At 54.0% G+C, this 13,818-nt stretch overlaps 1 protein-coding gene across 5 annotated transcripts in view; it reads left to right on the top strand.

Moving 5' to 3' along the window:
* ZNF592 (zinc finger protein 592) overlaps nt 1–13,818 on the top strand; it is a 44,801-nt gene that overhangs the window by 6,185 nt on the left and 24,798 nt on the right. The window lies entirely within an intron of this gene.

Below are 13,818 nucleotides of genomic sequence, written 5' to 3'. Positions count from 1 at the left end.
TGGATCACAGGAATGCCGCAGGGAGGACCAGCGGAGCGTTACCTGCAACAGGGTTGTGTGCTCTGAGCATGGCTAGAGGAGAGCTGATACCATTTAATTTTACCTTTCCTAGAGCTCGCGCCAAAACCTTGCGCGTAACGCTTTGAACGTTGGGTGCTGGTTTAACTTTTGCCGTGGGCCGGGACTGGCTGAGAGGTGAGAGGGGCGGAGGGTTTGGTCAGTCCCGTTTAAATATAAACCAACCTGCAGGAGAACAGGAGGAGGAATCCTCTCTGCTGATCTCTTTAGATGAGATAAAAGCTTTCGGCATCCATCTGGCTGCCAGCAGATCTGACAAATTCCCAGTCTGGTTGTCTCTTCGAGCTCTGTGAATGAGGACTTGGTGCCACCACGAGACATTCAGGGATGTGACCGCCGGTCGCAGCAGCTGCGTGTTCCAGAGCCTCCCTTTGCTTGTTCAGTGGCTTCCAGGAGTATTGAGGTCGCTGTGGTCCCGTTTAGATGCTTTATCTTTCTCTTAAATTCATCTTTGGAAAAAAAATAGATGATGGCTGAATGGTTCTTGTGTTGTGAAAAATGGCGAGGCCAGAAGGGATCGGTGTGGCTGTGTGGTCGGGTTTCTTGCCTGCGGTGGCCCAGCGAGCGCTGCGTTCTGTCAACACCACAACTTATTAGTAAGTATTTTTAACCTGTAATCAAATGATTTATTCTGTTACTTAACCAAGAAGCCTCTCACTTCCAGTTAGGTCTGCTAGATGTGAGATGATTTTTGTAGCATTTCTTAAATAGGAATGTTGAAAAACTGGAGAAAAGAGGTGACATTAGAGCTTGTGGAACCATCTCCTCCCTGTCTGATCTTCCCATGCTTGTACCCCACGGGATGTGTCTGCTCATCCTCTTGCTCCACGGGATCTGCTGTTCTCCAGGTGTTCGTGGAACATCTGCTTCACCAAAACCACTCACATCTCTAAAGGAAATAATAGTTCTTATTATGAACATAATCATTCTTCATGAACATGAGTGAGTTTGGTACTAAGCGTGGTGAGAGAAGGGTGTAGGCGGGGCTGTTGGAGGATCCGTCATAAGCTCCCAAAATAGGAAGACGTGGAACAGCCCAACCCGACCATTGAAGATGCTGTGGAACATGCCTGACTCTGCAGTAACGAAGCTCATTTCTTGGGTTGCTATTTTTATTTTGGTCATAAATGAATTTTGGATTTAGCGGCTGATTTTACAAACACTTTCTTAGGTGGTAGCAGCACTTGGAAAACATTCCTGTCCTCTTCTTGCGCTCGCTCTGGTTTCCATCTCCAGACTTGCACCAGGTCGCTTGTGTTTGGGGGCAGTGGCAGAAATCGCGTTGCTGAGGGGGATATTAATGTAACGCCTGTGTTCAACCTAACAGATCTTCTAGTGCCTCCAGCAGTGGGTCAGAACCACTTGGCAGAAGGCGTTGATATATCTACTGGTGCTTCCAATTAAAACCAGTACAGGAGCGATAGTTGCGCATCTGTGCTGGGTCCAGAGCTCCTGCGGCATGATCTGCCGAGACGCAGAGCTGGTGCAAAGAGTTGTGGGCAAGCTCAGGCGTGATCCACATCGCCAAATTTAATTAAATAGTATTTATCATTTTGCGCATTTGTGCAAAAAACTGTGTATTTCTTCCTCCATACCTGATGTTTTTCTTGCTGTATTGAAACGCCGGTTTAGAAGCAACTGTATGGGGTGTGGTGCAGGCATCGTCATGATCTCTTAAAGCTGACAAAAGATCGCGCTTGGTATTTTCTACGTAAAGCTATGGCTTGACTTAGACCTTTTAAAGAGCTTCAAGAAATAGCAGCGTAGGCCCCCACTGTGTTATGGCCCAAAGCTTTTAATTTGGGACTATTCAGGTGCCCGGTACCAGGTTGTGCCAAAATTAGAATTCTTGGGAGGGATACGTGTAGAAGGGAAAGAGCATCTTTGGCTGGAGACAAAGGGTGGAAGTGATTTATCTGGATTTGTGCTATGGAAAATATTGATAATAAGCCAGGTGGATTTTTGATTGACGTTCTTAGAAGCTCTTCTGTGAAATGACACCAAATCTGGATTATTAACCATGACTCGCGCACCTGATGTGAACGTAATTTGAGAAACTGAGCGGGCTTTGAAGTGCTTTTAACTCAAAAACCGCTTTCCTGGTGTGGAATTGGGATGTTGCCTTGCTAGGGAGGAAGGGTTGGTCAACAGGGAGAAGAAAGAGCAGAAAAAGGGTTATTTGATAAGCGGTAGAGCTGAGGAGGCTGCGGTAAGAGATAGGAATGATTGGATTGGAGTGGGGATTCTCCCTGAGAAAACTTATCCTGTGTCGGTACTTAAGGCTTCTCTCTTTAATTGGGATTTCTTACCGTGACTTTGTGAATGACTCTGACATCTTCACGTCTCCTGTATCCCTTTAAAAGGAAAATAAGGTGATTCGGGGCTTTTCTGTTTGTGTGTTCCAGTTGGTAGCTTGGGAAATACTTGGGCTTATCTTGGCGAATGGCCCCGGGTAAAGTCCAGAGAGCCGATAGGGGTCAACGAGTTTCCTCGGAGCGGCCAAAGTGAGGATGACACGGCTGGGTCACCGTGTTTTGGAGGATGGACGGACAGTACGGACGTGGCCTGGGCAGCAGGGAGAGGAGGAGATCTGGAGGAAGAGAGGGGACAACGGGGTCGAGAAAGACCTTTAGAAAACTGATTGAGCGCTTGACCTTAATATTCCATTTGACACCCTGTGCTGGCTGTGTGATTGTGTCCAAAGTACAGCGGGGATGTCCCACTTGGCTTGTTTTTGTACGGAATGTGCGTCAGATGAAGGTGGTTCACCAAATACCGCAGGGATCTCCGTGGCTGTGCGAATTGGGAGCTAATCCGCTTCAGAAACAGCAAGAACTGGATTTAGGGGATGTGTATTTTGAGTGATCACCTTAACAGATCACAGATACTTTTTTGGAGACTAGTCAGGCCAATTTTGCAATTTTTGCAAGCTTGTGAATCGGGTCACTTGATGGGACTTTTCAAGCACGGAAGCACAAGAAGCGAATTTGAATATCAGTAGATTGGATGCTGTTCAAACTAGAAGCTGTGCTGCGTTAGGCGTGATGCTCATCCAGATGTTCAAAAGGTGGCAGCAGGTGTCTCGTGTAACTTCAGGTCCGTTTGGTCTGACTACAGCGGCGTTATGTTCTAGAGCAAGACTTTTTTGGGGTGAAAAAAATGGGGATGATTAAATAGGTGCAGTGTACGCCAAATTAATCTGATATGCATCTATTTTTGGAGTAGAGAAATAGGTAGATCCTAATCTTGGTGTCTGCGGGAAGGCTGGTAACGTGCCATGTTCTGAAGAACTTGAGTGATGAGGTGACGGCACCGGGTTGCTTGTAGGACTTCCCGGCTTTAGGATACAGCTGTATTTGTATGAAGGACCTTGGAGGATGAACGTGTCGACAAAATTTGCCGAACCAACAGGGTAAGAAATGCCAGGAAACGGGGTATTTTACAGGAGGACCCAGAGCATCCTGAAGAGCGAGTGGGAGTGGGATGAGTCAATGAAGAGCAGGACGTGTGTGTTGGGTCGGGATGAGGCTCTGGATGACCGAGATGTTCATCTGTGGAACCTGCTGGAAATAGCCTCGCTGGAGAAGTGGGCTGTGGCGTTTATAGGGGATAAACTGGAATAAATGTGGAGTTTATCGGGGATAAACTGGAATAAATGAGGAAGAACAGCCAGAGAAATGAAAGCGGGGGGCGGAAATTAAAAAATCTTGGAGTTTAGCATGGCAAAGACCTGGTAAATCAGGGTGGGTGTCCTTTAGTCCTGTAGTAGATAAAGTATTACATTAAGGTGAGGGTTGTGGGACCTTTTTCCCCCCTAGAAACTAGATCTGTAAAATAGTAAGTGTTTGCTGTACTTTCAGGGTGGTTCATCAATATCAGGTTTTTGTAGCTGTTTCAGGGCTGGGCTCCAATTCCAGACGAACAAAACCCGCGGAGCTCCTGGTGCCTTCACTTGAGATGTTCTTTATCCTTAAAGAGCAGCTGCAGACGAGTGTATCCGCTGAGATGCTTACAGAAAACGACTCTTTTAAATTTAGGGACAACAGTGAGGCGAGAGCAGACTGACGTAGATTTACATGGATAATTAAAGGATGGTCAGTAAGCAGCAGCCGAGTGAATTCTGGAAGAGGTTTGCAGCAGGAGTGACGAACAAAAGACACAAAGCGGTGTTGAGACGGAGCGTGTTTGTTTTATTGGCCGGGACAGACCAGCGCGCAGTAACGTGCAGGAATTCAAAGTACTTCCTGACCCTCTTGGGCATAATTGTCCATCTACCGTTAACCAGAGATGTTTCATAGTTCTTTTTACCAGTGTTTTTTGACTTGACCACCCAAAATCCACTTGAGGTAGCCAGGAACTCGAATAAAGTACTAATGTAAACCTCTGCATTTTCTTGCGCTTTTTTGTTTTTGTTCTCCTCCAACTCTTTTTCTTCTTCTGTCACGCTTTATTTGTCCAGTAAGAATTTCCAATGAGTTGTGACGTATCCTGTTTACACGCCACCTACGCTGGATTTACTTAAAAGCAGTTTGTTGCTGCCTTTCTTTTCTCTTCCTTCCCCGTCTTAAATCAGTGCTTATAATTTCTTGCCTAAACTTGCCAGGAGCCACGGACCACCTGCTGCACTGGTCGTTTCCAACAGCGAAGGAGCAAGGACAGCAGCTCTATCTTTGCTATTCCGCCTTGCCACCAACCCCCAAACCTTTGAAACCCAAAAAGACAAACAACCCAATTCCAAAACCTCCACACCCAACAACCCCAAGAAGACAAAACAACCCCCAACCCTCCCCCCAAACCTCCTTCCCTTCCCCCTTCCCACCCCCCTTTCCTTCCCATCCCCCTTCCTCCTCCCCCCCCTTTCCTTCCCTACCCCCCCTGAAACAAAACCAAACCCAACGCATTCCCCAACCACCCCTTTCCCTTCCCCTCCCCCCCCCTTTCCTTCCCTTCCCACCCCCCCTTTCCTTCCCCGAACAACCACCCCCACCTTTCCTTCCCTCCCCCCCCTTTTCCTCCCTTCCCCCCCCCCTTCCTTCCCCCCCCCTTTTCCTTCCCTTCCCCCCCCCTTTTCCTTCCCTTCCCCCCCCCTTTTCCTTCCCTTCCCCCCCCTTTTCCTTCCCTTCCCCCCCCCTTTTCTTCCCTACCCCCCCACCTTTTCCTCCCTTCCCCCCCACCCTTTTCCCAACCCTTCCCCAACCCCCTTTCCACTCCCTTCCCCCCCCCTTTTCCTTCCCTTCCCCCCCCTTCCTCCCTTCCCCCCCCTTTCCTTCCCTTCCCCCCCCTTTTCCTTCCCTTCCCCCCCCCTTTTCCTTCCCTTCCCCCCCCCTTTTCCTTCCCTTCCCCCCCCCTTTTCCTTCCCTTCCCCCCCCCTTTCCTTCCCTTCCCCCCCCTATTCCTTCCCATCCCCCCCCCTTTTCCTTCCCTTCCCCCCCCTTTTCCTTCCCTTCCCCCCCCCTTTCCTTCCCAACCCCCCCCCTTTCCTTCCATCCCCCCCCCTTTTTCCTTCCCTTCCCCCCCCCTTTCCTTCCCAATCCCCCCCCTTTTCCTTCCCTTCCCCCCCCCCTTTTCCCTTCCCTTCCCCCCCCCTTTTCCTTACCCTTCCCCCCCCCTTTTCTTCCCATCCCCCCCCCATTTCCTTCCTCCCCCCCCCCCTTTTCCTTCCCAACCCCCCCCCCTTTTCCTCCCTTCCCCCCCCCTTTTCCTTCCCTTCCCCCCCCCCTTTCCAACCCATTCCCCCCCCCATTTCCACCCATCCCCCCCCCTTTCCTTCCCTTCCCCCCCCCTTTTCCATCCCAACCCCCCCCAATTCCAACCCATCCCCCCCCCAAACCTTCCCATCCCCCCCCCCTTTTCCTCCCTCCCCCCCCCTTTTCCTTCCCTTCCCCCCACCCTTTTCCTTCCCTTCCCCCCCCCTTTTCCTTCCCTTCCCCCCCCCTTTTCCTTCCCTTCCCCCCCCCTTTTCCTTCCCATCCCCCCCCCTTTTCCTACCCATCCCCCCCCTTTTCCTTCCCTACCCCCCCCCCTTTCCTTCCCTTCCCCCCCCCTTTTCCTTCCCTTCCCCCCCCCCTTTCCTTCCCTCCCCCCCCCTTTTCCTTCCCTTCCCCCCCCCCTTTCTCCCTCACCTTCCCCCCCCCTTTTCCTTCCCCTTCCCCCCCCCTTTCCCCCATCCCCCCCCCCTTTCCTTCCCTTCCCCCCCCTATCCTCCCTTCCCCCCCCTTTTCCTTCCCTTCCCCCCCCCTTTTCCTCCCTTCCCCCCCCTTTTCCTTCCCTTCCCCCCCCACTTTCCTTCCCTTCCCCCCCCCTTTCCATCCCTTCCCCCCCCCTTTCCTTCCCTTCCCCCCCCTTTTCCTTCCCTTCCCCCCCCCTTTTCCTTCCCTTCCCCCCCCCTTTTTCCTTCCCTACCCCCCCCAATTCCTTCCCTTCCCCCCCCTTTTCCTTCCTTCCCCCCCCCTTTTCCATTCCCTTCCCCCCCCTTTTCCTTCCCTTCCCCCCCTTTTCCATCCCTTCCCCCCCTTTTTCCTTCCCTTCCCCCCCCTTTTCCTTCCCTTCCCCCCCCTTTTCCTTCCCTCCCCCCCTTTCCTTCCCTTCCCACCCCCTTTTCCACCCTTCCCCCCCCTTTTCCTACCTACCCCCCCCTTTCCATCCCTTCCCCCCCCTTTTCCTTCCCTTCCCCCCCCCCTTCCTTCCCTTCCCCCCCCTTTTCCTTCCCTTCCCCCCCTTTTCCAACCTTCCCCCCCCTTTTCCATCCCTTCCCCCCCTTTTCCTACCCTTCCCCCCCCTTTCCTACCCTACCCCCCCCATTTCCTACCCTTCCCCCCCCTTTTCCTTCCTTCCCCCCCCTTTCACCTTCCCCCCCCCCCTTTCCCACCTTCCCCCCCCTTTTCCAACCCTTCCCCCACCTTTTCCTCCCCTTCCCCCCCCTTTCTTCCCTTCCCCCCCCCTTTTCCTTCCTTCCCCCCCCCTTTTCCTTCCCTTCCCCCCCCTTTTCCTCCCTTCCCCCCCTTTTCCTTCCTTCCCCCCCCTTTTCCTTCCCTTCCCCCCCTCCTTTTCCTTCCCTTCCCCCCCCCCTTTTCCTTCCTACCCCCCCCCTTTTCCTTCCCTTCCCCCCCCCCTTTCCTTCCTTCCCCCCCCCCTTTCCTTTCCTTCCCCCCCCCTTTCCTTCCCTTCCCCCCCCCTTTTCCTTCCCTTCCCCCCCCCTTTTCCTTCCCTTCCCCCCCCCTTTTCCTTCCCTTCCCCCCCCCTTTTCCTTCCCTTCCCCCCCCCCTTTTCCTTCCTTCCCCCCCCTTTTCCTTCCTTCCCCCCCCTTTTCCTTCCCTTCCCCCCCCCTTTTCCTTCCCTTCCCCCCCCCTTTTCCTCCTTCCCCCCCCCTTTTCCTTCCCTTCCCCCCCCCTTTTCCTTCCTTCCCCCCCCCTTTTCCTTCCCTTCCCCCCCCCCTTTCCTTCCTTCCCCCCCCCTTTTCCTTCCCTTCCCCCCCCCTTTTCCTTCCCTTCCCCCCCCTTTTCCTTCCCTTCCCCCCCCTTTTCCTTCCCTTCCCCCCCCTTTTCCTTCCCTTCCCCCCCCCCTTTTCCTTCCCTTCCCCCCCCCTTTTCCTTCCCCCCCCCCCTTTCCTTCCCTTCCCCCCCCTTTTCCTTCCCTTCCCCCCCCCTTTTCCTCCCTTCCCCCCCCCTTTTCCTTCCTTCCCCCCCCTTTTCCTTCCCTTCCCCCCCCCTTTTCCTTCCCTTCCCCCCCCCCCCCTTTTCCTTCCCTTCCCCCCCCCTTTTCCTTCCCTTCCCCCCCCCTTTTCCTTCCCTTCCCCCCCCCTTTTCCTTCCCTTCCCCCCCCCTTTCCTTCCCTTCCCCCCCCTTTTCCCTTCCCTTCCCCCCCCTTTTCCTTTCCTTCCCCCCCCCTTTTCCTTTCCTTCCCCCCCCCTTTTCCTTTCCTTCCCCCCCCCTTTTCCTTTCCTTCCCCCCCCCTTTTCCTTTCCTTCCCCCCCCCTTTTCCTTTCCTTCCCCCCCCCTTTTCCTTTCCTTCCCCCCCCCTTTTCCTTTCCTTCCCCCCCCCTTTTCCTTTCCTTCCCCCCCCCTTTTCCTTTCCTTCCCCCCCCCTTTTCCTTCCCCTTCCCCCCCCTTTTCCTTCCCCTTCCCCCCCCCTTTTCCTTCCCCTTCCCCCCCCCTTTTCCTTCCCCTTCCCCCCCCCTTTTCCTTCCCCTTCCCCCCCCCTTTTCCTTCCCCTTCCCCCCCCCTTTTCCTTCCCCTTCCCCCCCCCTTTTCCTTCCCCTTCCCCCCCCCTTTTCCTTCCCCTTCCCCCCCCCTTTTCCTTCCCCTTCCCCCCCCCTTTTCCTTCCCCTTCCCCCCCCCTTTTCCTTCCCCTTCCCCCCCCCTTTTCCTCCCCTTCCCTTTTGCTTCCCTTCCCTTCCCTTCCCCCCGCCCCCTTGTCCCCTCTCCTTCTGTGTGTTCATATTTTAACTCAGAAACCAAGAAGACTGAATATTGCTGAAATTCCCTTGGCCCTGTCAAGCTCTGCTTTCCACCTCTTCCACCCACGGGTGCTTGATGCTGTCCTTGGGTACCAAGGGTGCTTGATGCTGTCCTTGGGTACCAGTGAGGACGGATTTTGGCTTATATGGAAATTTCCTGCTGGATTTTGTAGAAGCAAAGGGCTGGAGGATGTTATGATGGAAGCACGTTGAGGGAACGGAGCTCCAGGCAGGGATTGCTGGACAAAGAGACAAGTGCTGGGGTAGGAGGGAGATTCTGAACCCTGAGGACAGAACAGAGCGTGGGATGAGGAGGAGGAGGGGCTGGGGAGGAAGAAAAGTTAAGGTGAAACTCCATGGTCTGCTTAAATCAGTGTGTGATCTGCTGCCACATGAGACGATGGTCCCACCATCTCCTTCCCCAGCCACGCTGGCTTGCCTGGCCCTGGTGATTCCGCAGCCCCCGGGAGACAGAGATCAGCTTGGGGGAAGAGGAGAATGAGGTGGGTACAAACTGGGGGCCAAGATGTGGAGGGGACAACCCGAGAGTCTGTTCCAGGTGGGATGGAAACCAAAACTGAGAGCTGGTGTCTTTGGCACCAATGCTTCTGCTCCCCTGTTATTCTGCCAAGGGCAACTGGGAGAGGCTCAGAAGTGACCAGAGAGCTCTGGAGGCCATGGGTAGGGACATGTGGGCAGGGGGGGGTCTGCTCGGTCCTGCTGGTCAGGGGAAAGGGTGGGAGGAGGAGACACCTCTAATATCTGATGCTAATGCACAGGGACTAAGTGTGGGGAACCAGAGATCTGTGTGTGGTTGCAGGGCCCTGATCTCATTGGCATAACGGAGATGTGGTGGGATGGCTCACAGGGTGGAGTGGTGCCATGGAGGGGCATTTTGGGAAGGACAGGCTGGGGTGGCAGGGAGCTGGAGTTGTCCTTCATGTGAGGCAGCTCCAGGTACCTGGAGCTCTGCTGGGAGCGGTGAGGAGGCACCTGAGAGCGTATGGGTTGGGATTAAAGAGCTGACCAGTCTGGGTGACATTGTAGTGTCTGTCCATTGTAGGCCACCTGATCCCAAAGAGCAAGTGAATGAGGCCTTCTGCAGATGGCTAGAAATGGCCTCATGTTCACAGGCCCTTGTCCTCCTCATGGGTGACTTCAGTCACCTTGATACGTGCTGGTAGGACAATGCAGCAGGGTGTAAACAGTCCAGGAGGTCCCAGGAGAACATCAGTGACAACTCGCTGACCCAAGTGATAGGGGAGCCAACAGGAGAGGTGTTCTGCTGGACCTCAGACCCACCAGCAAGGAGGAACTTGTTAGAGATGTGAAGGTCAAATGCAGTGACCGTGAGATGGTAGAGTTGAGGATCCTGAGGACAAAAATCAAGGTTTCACTGGACTTCAGGAGGGTGGACTTGGGCCTCTTTAGGAGTCTGCTCCAAACAGGCCCATGGGGTAAGGCCCTGGAGGGGTGAGAGGTCCAAGAAAGGGGGTTGATACTGAATGGCCATCTCCTCCATGCTCACATGTAGACCATCTCAGCAAACAGCAAGTTGCGTACAAATGCCACAGTGCTGCATGGATGAACAAGGAGCTCTTGGCGGAGCTTGGACTTAAAAAAGGGATGTACAGAAGGTGGAAGCAGGGAAGAGTAACCTGGGAGGAAAGTGGAGGCACCATCTGAGTATACAGGAGTGATGTAGGAAAGCCAAAGCCTACATGGAATGAGATCTGGTGGGGGATGTCAAAGGCAACAGGAAGGGCTTTTGTAAGCAGCCAAGGAGCAAAAGGCAGACTAAGGAGAATGGGCCCATCGCTGAGCAGGGTGGGGGACCTGGCGGCACAGGGCACGGAAGAGGCTTGAGGTCCTGAATGCTGCTTCACATCAGCCTTTACTAGCAGGACCAGCCTTTGGGAATGTAGGAACTGGTCAGGGAATACTTGCACTGGAGGTACACCAGTCCATGGACCCTGCTGAGACACAGGCACAGGGCTGAGGGAGCCGGCAGGTGTTGTTGCTCAGCTGCTCTCCATCATCTTTGAAGGGTCTTGGAGAACAGGAGAGATGCCTGAGGACTGTAGGAAAGCCAGTGTCACCTCTGTCTTTGAAAAGGGACAAAAAGAGGGATCCAGGGAAGTACTGGTGGGTCAGCCTCACCTCAGTCCCCAGGTGATGGATCAGCTAATCCTGGGAACCATTTCCAGACACATGAAGGACATGAAGGTGATCAGGACGGATCACCAATAGGAGGTGATGCTTGACGAGACGATAACCCTCCATGCCTTGGTAGATGGGGAAGAGCAGCGGAATCTGGAATATTGTGTCCAGTTGTGGCCCCTCAGTTCCAGCAGGACAGGGAACTGCTGGAGAGAGTCCAGCGCAGCCACCAAGATGCTGAAGGGAGTGGAGCATCTCCCGTGTGAGGAAAGGCTGAGGGAGCTGGGGCTCTGGAGCTGGACAAGAGGACACTGAGGGGGGACTCATTCCTGGGGATCAAGATGGAAAGGGGGAGTGTCAGGAGGATGGAGCCAGGCTCTTCTGGTGACAACCAGTGACAGGACAAGGGGCAATGGGTGCAAACTGGAACACAGGAGGTTCCACTGAAATCTGAGAAGAAACTTGTTTGGGGTGAGGGTGGCAGAGCCTGGCCCAGGCTGCCCAGGGGGTTGTGGAGTCTCCTTCTGTGCAGACATTCCAACCCGCCTGGACACCTTCCTGTGTAACCTCATCTGGGTGTTCCTGCTCCATGGGGGGATTGCACTGCATGAGCTTTCCAGGGCCCTTCCAACCCCTGACACTCTGGGATTCTGTGATATTGTCTGCCTTGACTTCAGTATGGCTTTTGGTGCTGTCTTCGCAGGATCCTCCTAGAGAAGCTGATAAGGTGTGGGCTGGTCAGCAGACAGCGAGGTGGGTTGGAAACCGCTTGAATGATCGGGCCCAGGGGTGGTGATCAGTGGTGTGAGTTGGAGGCTGGTAATTAGTGTTGCACCTCAGGGGTCGTCACTGGGTCCAGTCCTGTTCAACATCTCAGTGCTCCGGATGGTGGGGCAGAGCGTCCGCTCGGCAGGTTTGCTGTTCACATGAAACAGGGAGGAGCGGCTGATGCACCAGAAGGTTGTGCTGATGTCCAGAGGGGCATGGACAGGCTGGAGAAATGGGCCAGCAGGAACCTCATGAAGTTCAGCAGGGGAAGCGCAAAGTCCTGCCCTTGGGGAGGAACAATATCTGCTGGGGGCCACCACACTGGGAAGCAGGATTACAGAAAAGGCCCTGGGGTTCTGGTGACCACCAGGGTGACCATGAGCCAGCAATGTGGTCTTGCTGCAAAGGTGGCAAATGGTCTCCAGCCGTGTTAGGGGGAGTGTTGGCAGATCTGGGGATGTGATCCCCTCAGCACTGCATCTCATCAGTGTATATAAATAGAGTGGGTGTGAAGAGGATGGAGCCAGGGGGAGTGTTCAGGGGTGCCCAGTGCCAGGACCAGAGACCATGGGCACAAGCTGAAACTCAGGAGGTTCCATCTGAACATATTTTGGCTGTGATGTTGACCAGGTTGCCCAGGGAGGTTCTGGAGTCGCCATCCTTGGATGTATCAAAAGCCACCTGGACATGGTCCTGAGCAAGTGGCTCTGGGTGACCATACTTGAGGTTGGACCAAATGGACCCCAGAGGTCCCTTCCAACCTCAACCACTCTGTGACTGCCCCGTGGGTGGCAGCCGCTCATTAGTTTGGCATAAACCAGTCATGAAGCAAGAAGATAGTGATGGGGTCTGATAGAGGTTGTTGGAAGGAGGGAGTGGACGAGTATCTGTATATCTTCCTTCTGGAACAAGAGTCAAAATCTTTGAGCTGGGATTAGCCGGGTGGGCAGGAATCAGCCCTGCGGGGTGGAGGGAGGAGCAGAGACTGGAGTGTTGCCATCACAAGAAGGGACATGTGTGGTGCAGCCTGAGGCGCTGTACTGGTGACCGGAAAGTGGGGATGTGAAAAGTCGGCATAATCCAGTGAGTAAATTCCAGCAACTGGGAGCTCAGATGTTAAGTTGCGTCGTGGGAGGTAGAGCAGCTCATAGGTGAGTGTGGTGAGTTGGGTCCATCATGGACCTCCACGGGCTGCAGGGGGAATCTCTACTCCACTGTGGACGTCCATGGGCTATGGGTGGATCTCTGTTCCACCATGGACCTCCATGTGGGTCTCTGTGGGCTGCAGGTGGATCTCTGCTCCACTGTGGACTGCCATGGGCTGCAGCTGGGTCTCTGCTCCACCGTGGACCTCCCATGGCCTGCAGGTGGATCTCTGCTCCACCATGGACCTCCCATGGGCTGCAGCTGGGTCTCTCCTCCACCATGGACCGCCATGGCCTGCAGGTGGGTCTCTGCTCCACCATGGACCTCCCATGGCCTGCAGGTGGATCTCTGCTCCACCATGGATCTCCATGGCCTGCAGGTGGATCTCTGCTCCACCGTGGACCTCCCATGGCCTGCAGGTGGATCTCTGCTCCACCGTGGACCTCCCATGGGCTGCAGGTGGATCTCTGCTCCACCGTGGATCTCCATGGGCTGCAGGTGGATCTCTGCTCCACCGTGGATCTCCATGGGCTGCAGGTGGATCTCTGCTCCACCATGGACCTCCCATGGCCTGCAGGTGGATCTCCAGGGGCTACAGGTGGATCTCTGCTCCACCATGGACCTCTTTGGAGGTGGCTGGAGCTGGTTCTATCTGATATGGGGGCAGCTTCTGGTGTCTTCTCCCAGAGACCACCCCTGCAGCTCCCACCCCCAAAACTTTGCCCCGTAAACCCAACCGAGTGGGTCAGAAGAAAAGATGTGGAAACTGAAATTCTCGAAATGACAACTGATAAAGAAACTGCAGCTCATAAAAAGAAAAGAGCTGCAGACAGAAACTTCAGGATTAAGCTCACTTGATGTGACATTGTCTAAGTTGGGTAAGTGTATAGGAGTTAATTAGGATAAAATGTCTACATTAGGATTGGACTTAACTGCTACCCCAACCAGTGCGTTCCAGTTTCAGTGTTGAGTAAGATTGTTCTTAAAATTAATGATCTAGAGTTTCTGTTGTAGGAATTTTTCTATCTCTAATTCAAACAAGCTAAAGCGATGACGCCGGTTCATTTGAGGAGCGTAGTTTAGTTATCACGATGACACAGAAGAAAAGTTCTGCTCACACGGGTCAAGTTTTGTGTCGCCACGTTGTGGAGTGTTGAATAAACCAAACCAAAAATAATCCTCCGAGCGGCTGCATCTTGACTCTGGTGGAG

This window comes from Columba livia, chromosome 11 (genome assembly GCF_036013475.1).
Source record: "Columba livia isolate bColLiv1 breed racing homer chromosome 11, bColLiv1.pat.W.v2, whole genome shotgun sequence".
Taxonomy (NCBI): domain Eukaryota; kingdom Metazoa; phylum Chordata; class Aves; order Columbiformes; family Columbidae; genus Columba; species Columba livia.
This window is presented reverse-complemented; position numbering and strand designations above follow the sequence as displayed.